Below are 11,313 nucleotides of genomic sequence, written 5' to 3'. Positions count from 1 at the left end.
GTCAAGACATACATATATTTAATTATTTATTATTTATAATGGCTTTTACATGGAAACATAATTATCTGCCTACTAAGTGAATTTAATATACTGTACATGTGATCTACAGGTCTAATACACTGCAGTTTTGCTGTGCTATATTCACTGGATAAATGAATTCACATTTTCTCATTATATAATATCTCAGTCTCTAAGAGCTGGAACAATAAGATTTGTGGGTATATATGTAAATTTGCTATTTAAATCAATTATCTTTATGCTCATTGTAGATTAATATTATTGCAACCATTCAGATTTTTTTCTATTAAACCTATGGACAGGGCAGCGATGTTTCAGGTATGAAGCAACTCTAAAGTCTGTTCTGAAGAGAATAACTTAAAGATGAAATAAATGCATTTTCAATTTGTTTCTGTTTGGTCCTCTTGGAATTAGAGCTGCTGCTCGGGTTGAGATTGATGACAGCTTTTCACCTATTGGAATGTGAGCAGGAATAAGCCCTACATAAAGGTTTCCTCCTCCAGTTCAGAAAAAGGTTTTCCAATGCCAGATTGCCTTTCCTGATGGTACTGATTGAAGAACAGATATGTATATTTTTCTTCTTCAAGGTTGTTTTATATATTTAACCCTGGTTTCTCATGTAAATGAGTTCTATGCATGTTATCCTTTTCCTTTCTTTCCTATGTCCCCACTGTCCCTGGTCTTGACAGCAATACTTGGTTGAACCTATTGACCAATGTCATCTGAATGTCAGAGTGGGAGGTCCAAAACCTATGAATTGTAAGTTTTATTGAAAGTCAACAGCTGGGTTAGAAGGAAGATGGACAATAGTGTCCTAAGGAAGGGAAAGCAAGTTATAACTTCGTCCTTTTCATTGCAAGGGACAGCTCCAGCGTGTTGGTCAGTACGTGCAAAGCTCTGAACCAGCCATTGCACATGCTTTTACTTGTCTAGACACACCAAAAAAATACAGAACTGTGGCTAGACTTGCTCATGGACTGACTTTTTTAAAAAATTATTTATTCTATAGAAATGGTAATTATGTTACCATAGGTTTTCTCAGGTGGTGTCTTTCTCAGCTTTATCATTTTATTTTATACTTCTTTGTTCCTTTCCTCTAAAGGAGTCATAAGGAGATACACAGGAAAAGACGTTTTTGTCTGCTTAGATGCATGTGTATGGAGGGGTGGGTTTTTTTTTTTATTTCTCCTCCCCTTTTTTTTGTAAACTGCTGTTATTCTGCTTGTTTTCACCCTGCAGGTTTTCGTCCAGACTTGTTCTCATCACCCCTAGCTTCCCCTTTACAGGTCTCTCAGCCTCCTTTATTTCATCATCTTGCCTCCAAATACCTGTTTCTTATATCACTCTAAAAAAGCATGGAGACTTCAGAGTAAACTTCAAATGTCTTGAACTAGAATCTTTCAATGGGTGACACAGATGTTCAGGCATAGAAATGTATCAGATGGCCTTTTAAGTTTCCATTTAATGTTGCTTCCTACAACTTCTCTGAAGTTTTATATTTGTATATGTTTTTAATTTAAAATTTTTTTAAATTTTTTTTTATATTCTCGCTTTTTTCCCCCCATTGTTTTTATGTCCTGCTGAGAAGAATTGAAGTACAGAGATATGAATATGATTTTTGGCTGTAAACTTTTATTTTGCTTGAGATATTCAATTACAAGTTCATATCTGGAAAAATTAATGAAATTATATTAGCTCTAACTTGCCAGCGTAAATGGTAGTTATACTTCTCTTTCCAGTAATGGAACTGAGTGCTTGTTTATTACCACAGCTATTATTGATGTAGTTGTCAAACAAATGTTTTTTTCCCCTATTTTTGTGGATTGTTTACCCGTACGAGCTTGATTGTCAACAGCTTACTCTATTTAAAGACAGAGACACATAAAAGTCTACCTTTTCAGCATTTGCTGGGGTTCCATTTTCACTAGGAACTATATCCTTTGCCATTTACTTGCTCCTCAAATTAGGATAGAACTCTGGTATTGCAGCCCTTGGAAAGGAGAACTTGCACTAATATATGCTTTTAGACAGTGGTCGTAACTCATACACAACGGACTACTAGCCTCGTGCATCCTTTATCTATCATGTAAACATACTGGCAAAATGGTGGCTACACAGGCAGTCATGATATATTGAGTTCTGGGTTAAAGCATAAAACATGAGCAAGAAAATGTGAAGAATTGAGGACTGCGATACCTTCCTAGAATGTTTCCATTATAAAGGCATGGAAAAAATGTGAGGTAAGGTGCAGTTGAAAACATACAAGGAGACGTACTGGCATGACTAAGTGTTGCACAGTGGTGCAGTATAAAGGTAATAATAATATTTTCACATATTTTAAACATACCTATAAAAAGGGTAGGACAGAAATAGTGATTTGTTGCCTTGATTTGGCTAAACTTTGGGTAAAAAGGAAAGAAGCAGCGGGATTGATAAGGAGGTTCCAATAAACAACACGAGACAGAAAGAAACTTTTTTTCCCCCCTAATTTCCCATCTTAGTTGGTAATTTCCACTTCTTAAGAGGGACTGTTCCAGGCAGTGCATTTCCAGCACATAATTGCACTTCTCAAGTGGCTAAGCACTTGGACTGTAGTCTTGTGTCTCCCAGCACCAACAAAAATATGCTGTAATTGTTTGGAAATGTATTGCTTTTTATGGCTCACTGCCACATGCTACTTTGTACTAATTCTGTCAGCTCCCTTGAGCTCAGCAGAGGATGCCACAGTCAGGCAGAAAGTGAAAATATTCCAAGGAGTTCTCTATTCTGAAGCAAGTGGTGATGGTAGTTCAGTGGAGCGCACTTCTTCTGCATCAGAACTGAAGAGGGGTTGGAGTCATTGCAGTACTGTTTTGCATTCTCTGCCAGAGTACAAAATATACACTAAAATTTTTAATTTTACTGCAAAAAGATGTACATATGTTTTCATTGGGAAAATTCAGAATGAGCTGAAAACCCCAAATCAATTTCCATTGAGAAAATCTAAAATGGAGAAATAGCCGTTTCAGACTAGTTTGACTTGCAATGAAGTATGTGCTTTATAGAACTACCCTGAATGCTCTGATTTTCTCCTGGTTCAGTATTTGGCAATAAGTACTGGCCTGCTGGGTGGTCTGGTGATGCTGTTGTGCTTTTGTTTTCTTACCTGTAAAATAGAAAATTGTCCAGCCAAAAAACATTTCCCAATTTGTAATGATAAATTTTGTTAACTTTATTTTAGAAGTTTGCTTGTATCTAGTGTGTTTAACTGTAAGGAACAATCTCTATACATGTGAAGAAAGATATATCCCATGAGTAAATGTAGGCTCTGTAATTAACCAGTATATTGAAGTAATACCAAAGGGATCTCGTTAGTATATACTTGTAGTAATGAACTCTAAATTATTTCTATCAAATGCAACAAGCTTGGGAGATTTAATGCAGTATTTCTATTTAGTGCCTGGTCACAGGGAGATGAAATTGTTAAGTGACAGGTTTATAAAACTAATATAAGCTTGTTTTTCCTTGTTAGCTTGTGTTAGACCCGATATGGATTTGATAACGTCATCTTTTCTTTTAACCATACTATTTCAAATGACATGACAGTGAGGATATGTCAAGAAACTCATTAAGCACTAGTAGTCACTGGAGTAAGCAGTAGCTTGCTTACAACAAAAAAACAATGTATAATACAGGAGATGTTCACTACATCACTCTCTTAATTCACAATAGGTTGAAATGGTCTAGATTAAAGATATGTAAAACAAGACCATCTGCCAGTTTAATTTGGGATGGCTTTATTGATTTCAGTGATGCTATATAAAGTTAAGGCTGTGGTTTATGATCTCTGCCTCAGATAAAGATTGATTTCACGTTGGGATTACTTATTTGTATAAGGTAAAGTACAGATATGTGTTGGTGGAATTAATGGCTAAGTTTATATACAGCTAAGTGGAAATTTAGTAAGGAGATGCTGAAAGAAGGTCAGGTATCTTTTTAGGAAGAAGAAAGCCCTGTAAAACCATCTACTCTTTTAATGCGAATTTTGTAAATAGAGTTATGGGTTACTTCTAAAGGAACATTTCAGGGTCATTAATAATCACATGGGACATTAATGTCTCGATGGCAAGTGATGGACCAGTACAGCGCAGCTGATATGAGTGAGGAAGGAAGGATTCAGACATGGGGACTTAAAGAGGTACTAAATCAGGATTTATGCGAAGCCCAGAGTCACCTCCTGCGTTTGACAGCTGTCACTGATAGCACTCAGTGCATAACTCAACTTATTTTTTCACTTTGAAGTTTCCAAGATTTCTTCTGAGCATATCCAGATGTGTGCATCAGTCTTAGTGCTGAACAGTTTGACACTGCCGCCCAGCTAACCAATATCCCAAGTCTAAGCATGCTTACACCTCCCCCTTCAGTCTGGTGGGCATGCCTGGTGCACATCTAATGCTTTGAACTAAAGTCCGCACAAAAAGTTGAGACAAACTCTGCCTTCTGTTAAAAAAGTGTAAGGAAAATGATGTGCTGCTGCTCCCTACCAGACAGAGTTTATAGTTAAGAGACCGTGTTTGGAGTACAAGTTAGTCATCCGTGGCATAGAGGAGGTATATGTTTACATCTATGGATTCCCCAGGGAGTGCTTGTGCCCTCATGTTCTAAGCCCTCCTGGTCTGGGCACACTTTCCCCCCTCCTCTTGAAGGTCTGCCGCTGTGCAGAATGGGACCGGGATTGACTGGGATAGAGAAAGCACACGTGAGCCCAGCGATGGGAGAGGGACTCTTGGGTGACAGGCCTTACTTTAGGGACTGTTAAATAGTCAATGTGTAAAAAGGGCTTACTCTTAAAAGTCTGTGTTCAGTTCCAGCTGAACGGCCTGTTCTTTCTTAAAAGGTGAAGAACCAGCCTACTGCCACAGAGCCCTGGATTCACTGCAGCTGCCAAAGAGGCTCTGCACTGTGGCATCAAAATCCAGTTTTAGTTTCAGCCCTTGCATCCTTCTTGTACTGTAGGAGTGTAGGAGAGAAACAGTGATTAAGAGCTTTATGACCTAAAAAAGTGATGTGGTAGCTTTTGGATAAGCTCAGCTCTTAGGTCCCTGACCTGCTGTGACTTCAGTGCAGCTGGATACAGTGGTTGTGGCCATCAAGTAGCACGGCCCAGGAGGAGAGGATTGGTAGCCTTAACTGTTGATGTGAGACTTGATTACTCACTATATGCTCTAGCTCTAGCGAGCCCTCAGACAAGCTCAGTTCTGGTCCCACTGACTGACTCCCCAGTACTGATCAGAGTGCATTAGGTGTGCTCCTGGAGGGCATCTTTCAATCTAATTTTATTTGAAATCAACCCACTCTGAATGCTCGGAGACTGCTCTGCAATGCGAACTAGGATGTGGTAAGTTGAGCTGGTTGTTTCAGAAGCACAGTCCTGGTTCAAACTAAAAGGCTTATGCAGCTACTGCCAAAATACTGTGGATAAAGGTATCCATACAATGGGTGTATCTGAAAATGGAAAGATGACACTTCTTTAAAAAGTGGAAGTGTGACACCTGTGGCAGTTAATATTTCCACCGTATCTCAGAATACCAGACAGCCACTTGCTTCCTGCTTGACTGTTTGAGTAATGGGGGGGTGGTGATTTTTATCATGTTTATCAACTGCATGCAGTTTACACATTAATTGCATAGCGTATTTAATCTTCTTATATCTATGTTTCTTACATTGTTCTGAATATGAATGTAAGGAAAAGGGATAATGGTCCTACCAATACAATGTACAGAGAAACAAAGAATAAAGTGTAACTGGAGGTGAGAAAAATGTGTGAAGATTTTAGAAGAAATGAAAAAGTAGTCAGAAGAGGGCAGCCTTTTCACATAAGCTATAAACCAACAACAATACAGAAAACATCTTAAATTAGTCCTTTCACTATAGTTAAGCACACCAGTATGGGGTTAACCTTGTTAAGGAAACTGCAACATGCACAAAACTGGATCTCAACAAGAATGCTGCTCTTTTGTGCTACCTTCAAAGGACAGAGGCCTGGCTTTGTAGTAGCAGTTTTTTCCTGTTATGTTCAAACAATAGAGTTAGGAATGATTTTAAGATGAGTGAACAAAGGGAAATGTGATCATCCTTTTTTTTTTTTGTAGTTTAAGGCAAATGAACTTTGAGTACTTCAGGTATTACGGGCAAAATACACTTGCTTAAATATTATTGCAGAGAGGTAAGCCAATATTTAGAATAAAAACTAACAAAGCACTAGTAAATTAAGTGAATGATGCTTTATTAATGTATTCTTAATCATATCAATCTGTCTCAGTATTTATTCAAATACAGTATGTAGTCATGAAGGCTGTTTCAAATAGTGAAATTTATATCATAAGCAGTTGGCAGACTACACTGGTTTTATACAGAACTTGTTGCAGTCAGTAGACTCCAGCTACAACTAGTCTGTAACTATTCCAGTTAATATATCACTGCAGTGGAAAAAGAGAAACCCTAAAATTTGAATGAACATCATTTGTGAACTGATACAAGAGATTATGAAGATGTGTTTGTTTTAACTTCTGATTCCTGAGTGGAAGGAGTAGCCTTGTGGCTGTGTCTCTTTGTGGGTAATTTGGCCCGGAGTAGGAGCAGAAACTCCCAAACTGTCTAGGTAAGGCTTTATGAAGATCACCACCAGTGTAAGTAGGCACACTTCATAAAAATTTAACACAAACATGACAGTTACATGCATTATGTATCAGTATCTGTTGGAACTTTTCCATGTTAAGACCTTTCCTCAATCTCAAATTAAAATGTCCAGCATCTCAGCAAAGCTTATTAACTCAGCCATTGTTGCCAAGTGACTTCAAGACCAGAGGCATCTCAAGGTCAGCAGCTCAGCAGAAGCGGAGGGAGCTCTTATCTCATCTACCTGCAGATATTCAATCTACTGTCTGTGGAAAGGGTAAAATGTAAAAGATACAGGCCGAAGAGGAAGACTATAGTCAACTCTGTAGCTATACCTTAAATCAGCAGAGTTCCTTGAACGTACAGGGATTTACACCAGTAAAAAGTAACCCAGGTGCTTTTGGACCCCCTGTTCCAAACAGTGTATGCAGAATATATATCTGTTGTGATCTAAGAATGGGAACCCCATCTGCTAGCTATGCAAGACCATTTGTCTGTTCAAAAATAGAAAGGAAAGGAAAAAGCAAGGCAATCGGAAGATTAGGAGTCTTGACTTTCCAGAGACTTAACATGCTTGTGTATATTTAAGATGGGAACTTTGCCCATTTTGAAGTGCTTCTAACTCAGGTTGCTATTTCCTTTTAGCTGATATGTCAATGAATCCCTGCAAGATGTAAGATAACATAGCCACTTCGTGGAAAACTATCTTGAGCGGAAATTTGTGTCTAGGCACTTGGCTAAGTGAGGATTCAACTTCAGTTAATGAAGTTTTTAGAGCTTGATTTGGTAAAGCACTTGAACTCTACATGTTTTAAGTGGTTGGTTAAGATGAGAATTAAGTAAGCACTTAAACAGGAACCTACCTAATTGCAGTCTCAAGCAATCACATATTTTTTGCTCAAATATCAAAGATTTTCAAGATTGCTCAAAACTGTCATAAAAGATTTGGTTTGTGTATACTATGCAAGTCTATGTCTTTGTTTCAATTAAGAAATAAATACACAGCCTAAGGAAGGAGCAAAGGGTGTCTAAAGGCTCTGCCAATCTTCTCCCTCCCATCCTTCTACTCCATGCTCATGGATGCTTTTAGTCTGTAGTTCCCAGCCTTTAGGCAAGCCTTAAAGGGAAGGCAGAGAGTTAATCATAGCACGGCATACTGCTCAACATGAGGTGCATGCATTGTCATGTATTGGATGCCAAGACATACCCCTATTCCTATAAAATATAGCAAGATATCTTCACTGGATGCAGAGCAGATGGGGCTTTAGCTTTTCGGTTCTTATTCAAAACAATTCTTTCACTTTAAAGCATTTGATTTCCAGCCGATTTTCCTTAAAGGAACAGAGGGCTGTATGAAGGGTGTCAGGAACTGTGCTTATAGTTTGAAGGTGGTGTGGTGAATATAATGCATATTATCGTATTTTAAGATAGCTGAATTTTGGATATTTCCCAATGTTTTGACTAGCAAAACACATGGGATCCTGGTAGGTCCACATTATTAATGAGACAAATATAAATTGGAAATTTTCCAGAAATAGTATCACTCTGCCTGTCTATTAAGATCTGTCTCCTTCTGAGCCTGGTTGAATTGGAGGTGGTAGACTTGTATACTTGTCTATGTATATGCATGCAATAAATGCTTCAGCTCTCATATAGGTTATTGTTAAGTTGTCAGTAGGGTCCCTAGGCCACCCTTGACTATCAATAGCTGGATCTACTTTAAAAAAGTGGGCTTTTTTCCCTTTCTCTTTTTTGCATTCCTTTCTTTCTGAAATAAAAGAGGAGAAAGACTGTTCTGGTCAGCAAAATTACCAGATTTACTTTAAAATCATATGTCCTTATTGTGGAAAGAATACTTTAAAAAATGTCTTAAACTAGAACCAGTTTTTAAATAAATATAATAAACATATAATATAATATATAATGGTATAGTGTATAGCTCTACCAAGTGAAGGACTTGTGCTGATTTATACTGTATCTGGTCCATCTGCCCTAACTTCTTCAATCAAAAAGAGTATTTTTTTTTTAATGTCTCTGAATCAGACTTTTTTCCCCCTTGCTATTACTATATTTCTGGTTGTTCTTCAAAGTACCTGCATCTATATTTTATTAAATATGATAACCTGAGGAAAGAAAAGGAATATCATTGGATGAAATGAGGTCAAGAGTTTCACCAACTGTTCAGCAGCCCACACAAAAAGATTGTGGGTTGTTGGGGTTTTTTTCGAGTGGGGAGGCTCGGAGAGGTTGAGGGGGCAGGGAATATGCAGATAAGCAGCTTTCTTGAAAAAAGAAAAAACAGAGGCTTTATCCAATATGTGCAAGTAAGTGTCGAGACTTGAACAGAAGCTGACCTCAAGTGCTTCCCTAAGGACTGATAGACAATGCAGAGTGATGCGGACAAAGTGGAACCAGTCACCGGGAGAAGTGGCAGATCCCTGCTGGTAACCCTTCGGACTTTTGCCTTGCCTGCAAATGTAATTGCTACCTAATCTACCTCAGTGTATTTTGATTGGTATCAAAGACCTACTGTTTAAATTGCTCCAGCTAAACTGTGTCACCTTTATTGGGATAGGTTAGGAAGCTTGTAGATTTGAGGGCATTGTAACTACCGGAAGGATAGTGGTGACAAATCTCAAAGAATGGAGCCAGAAAATAATGCAAATCTTCAACCTGATCAGCAGTGTAAAGTGAGAGAAATAAAGAAAAATGTAGGAAGGAGAGGCAGTCAAAATAATGACAAAAACAAAATCTGGAACGCGCTCAGGGAAAAGGAGGGAGATGTCTGGGTGCAGTGTTATCTGGGAAAAGAACTTTGAATTGCTAAGAAGGGACCTGTCCACTGGGGGGACTTTGTTCATAGACATAGTTTCATCCCAGGCTGAGCCAGATGGGGTTCGTTCTAGTTCAGATGAGTGGGTTTTAAAGTCAGAGCTGGATCCTGAACTGTCTGTCAGCTGAAGAAGTGCTGCCTCCAGTAAGCACTGCTCTCCACCCTGGTACACTTTGCTGGGAGCCATGCCACCCAAACTTGGCTCAGCGGGCAGCTCCTCCTTCCCCTGCCCACTCAAGCACTGAACAAGAAGTCCCCATCCCTGGAACTGCCTGCGAGTCTGGCAGCTCACTCGTTCCTGCACCTCTCTCCAGCAGCGATTTTTCCTCCCAACAAAAACAACCCACAGGACCACAAATGTTAGCTTACTGCTTGGTTCTTAAAGGTGATGCTCAATGACAGAATAAGCTTTGTGCTTAAAAAATAGAAATGTCCATCTCACAAAAACAGTCCCAATGAACAATAACATTATTGATATTCTTCAAAGCGTAAAGGCTGAAAAGAGAAAACATGAAGCATTGCAACATCTACTCCTGAATGGCTTTCAGGTCGCAATTGAAGGACTGGAGCAGTGTGATAGCTAGTGCCAATACTCCTCACTCCATGACCTCTCTGCATATCATGCAGAAAGTTCCAAGTTTGTTAGGTTGTAAGGTACCATACTTTTTTTTGTTTACAAGGTCTTGAAGTGTTCAGCAGAATCAGTGGAAAGATTCCTTGCTGATTGCAATGGGCTTGGATCGCCCCCCCCCCCCCCAAAAAAAAGAAGAAAACAAGAGATTATATCAACATCAAATCTAAAACCAATGAAGAGGAAAAAATCTATAAGCACTTACCTACAACAGGTACAATGTTAACAAAATTTTGAAAATGCAATCAATTTTAAAAGATAAATATAACTAGAGCTCTTTCAGTAGTTTTATGCCGTTATCTACAGGGCCATAAACGTTGCACTTGGTTTCTGTCTCATGCAAGACTTTGAAGAAGAGGTAGTGCATTGCAGCATACAAATCACTAGAAAAAAGATCCAAGATTGAATAAAATAAGCTTGAAATGATTCTCTAGATGGAGATGCAGCTTTTGCCTGCAGCATTAATATATTACAGTTTGGCATCTCTAAAATATAGCTGTGAAGAACGCTGTGAACCTGCTAATTAATATGACTCTCTCCCTCAGACATTTCATTAACCTAAACTTCTTAGTTTTCTGTAGATTGAATGCATGCATGCCTGTTTTTAACCTTTGTACAATGGCTCCTAATGTTATAATTAATTTATTCCCACTAGCAAGAGGAGAATATTGGGTTATAGAAGTAATTCAAAATGAGTCATGCATAATTTATACTGATCAATATTGTTGAGTATAATATTTTATTTTCTCGGATGACTTTTCATTTTATAGAAATAATGTATTGTCAAAAATACAGAACTCTAATGTTTACTTTATCATTTAGCTTTAAACAATACACAGGCAAATATTTAGAAGGGTCCAGAGGAGACATGAACATAAAGAATTAAAAATAACTTGCTTGCCCAGGTATTTTTGCTTGCCCAGGTATTGCTTGCCCAATTACCCAGACTATGTCTAGTATCTTCTAACAGCACCCTACGTGGATGCCTTTTTATTTATATAGCACAAAAACTGAATCTGGGGTTTTCTGCAGAGAGGTCACTTCTGATCCTTCCATTGCACATCTGCCTAAGGTGAGAAAAATCAGCTGAGAATATTATCCAAGAGCTGGAAAAAGTCAGATCATGTGCATGGTGGGGGTGGAGTAATGACTACACTGAGTTCCTTTTGACCCT

Source organism: Calonectris borealis, chromosome 1 (genome assembly GCF_964195595.1).
Source record: "Calonectris borealis chromosome 1, bCalBor7.hap1.2, whole genome shotgun sequence".
NCBI classification, from domain to species: Eukaryota; Metazoa; Chordata; class Aves; order Procellariiformes; family Procellariidae; genus Calonectris; species Calonectris borealis.
This window is presented reverse-complemented; position numbering follows the sequence as displayed.